A 935-nucleotide genomic window follows, 5' to 3' on the forward strand; every position below is an offset into this window, starting at 1 on the left:
GAGTTGTACGAGCCCCCAATAAAATGATTTTTAAAAACCAACAAAACAAAACAAGAGTACAGCCTCAAAACCCACGGGGGCAGCTCGACAGTGCCTACAGGGCCACTGAGTTGGAAGCAAGGGACCGGCGTTGGGGATTTAAGTTGAGCCACTTGTTGAGAGCTAGACTTCATCTGGAAGACAGAACTCCATAGTCCGACTTCCCTGACAAACCTTGGGAGCTGGCATCTCTGGGGCCCAGGAGCTGAACTGCGGTTGTCCCCCTAGACGGGGCTGTGTGACTCTCCCGCTGGTCTGAGGAACCGCTTTGTCCCGGCCCTACTGGCCCAGTCCCTGCAGCCTCTCAGCTTGTGGTTCTTGAGAAGTGGGGATGCAGGCCCAAGGCAGCTGTCAGGGCCTCCCCTCACCTCCCCTACGTACAATTCTAGAGAGGGGGGGTGAGGGGGTGGAACGGGGTCCTTGACTTGTAGGAGCCTGTAGGCATGCAGGGGAGCAGGTGGCTAAGGGAAGGGCATTGCCCATGTGCTGGGCTGGGGGCGGGTGGGGATGGGGACACATACACACACACACACACACACACATATACATACACACCTAACACTGGGCTTGCACCTGAGCTGGAGTTTGGCACCCTCTGCTGGCAGGGCTGCTCTGTGCAGAAGTTGGGAGATGGCAGCAGGCACCTTGAAGGACGCAGGGGGAGGAACAGTGAGGAGGGACACAAGCACCAAAGGCCCTGGGGAGCAGGGGTGGGTGCCGCTGGCTCTGGGCCAGTTCCCCATGCCTCAGTTTCCTACGTGTGTCAATACCTGCCCGCCCTCAGCAGTGGGGGTGGGGGGGCGTTGGAGAATTCACTGGGTAAGTACCTGCCACAGTGCCCATCCTTCTCTGGTCTGTCCTGTCCTGTCTGCCAGATGCAGCAGGAAAACCCACAG

The sequence above is a fragment of the Echinops telfairi genome, unplaced genomic scaffold (assembly GCF_000313985.2).
Source record: "Echinops telfairi isolate 266 unplaced genomic scaffold, ASM31398v2 ScPeMD7_5;HRSCAF=22, whole genome shotgun sequence".
NCBI lineage: Eukaryota > Metazoa > Chordata > Mammalia > Afrosoricida > Tenrecidae > Echinops > Echinops telfairi.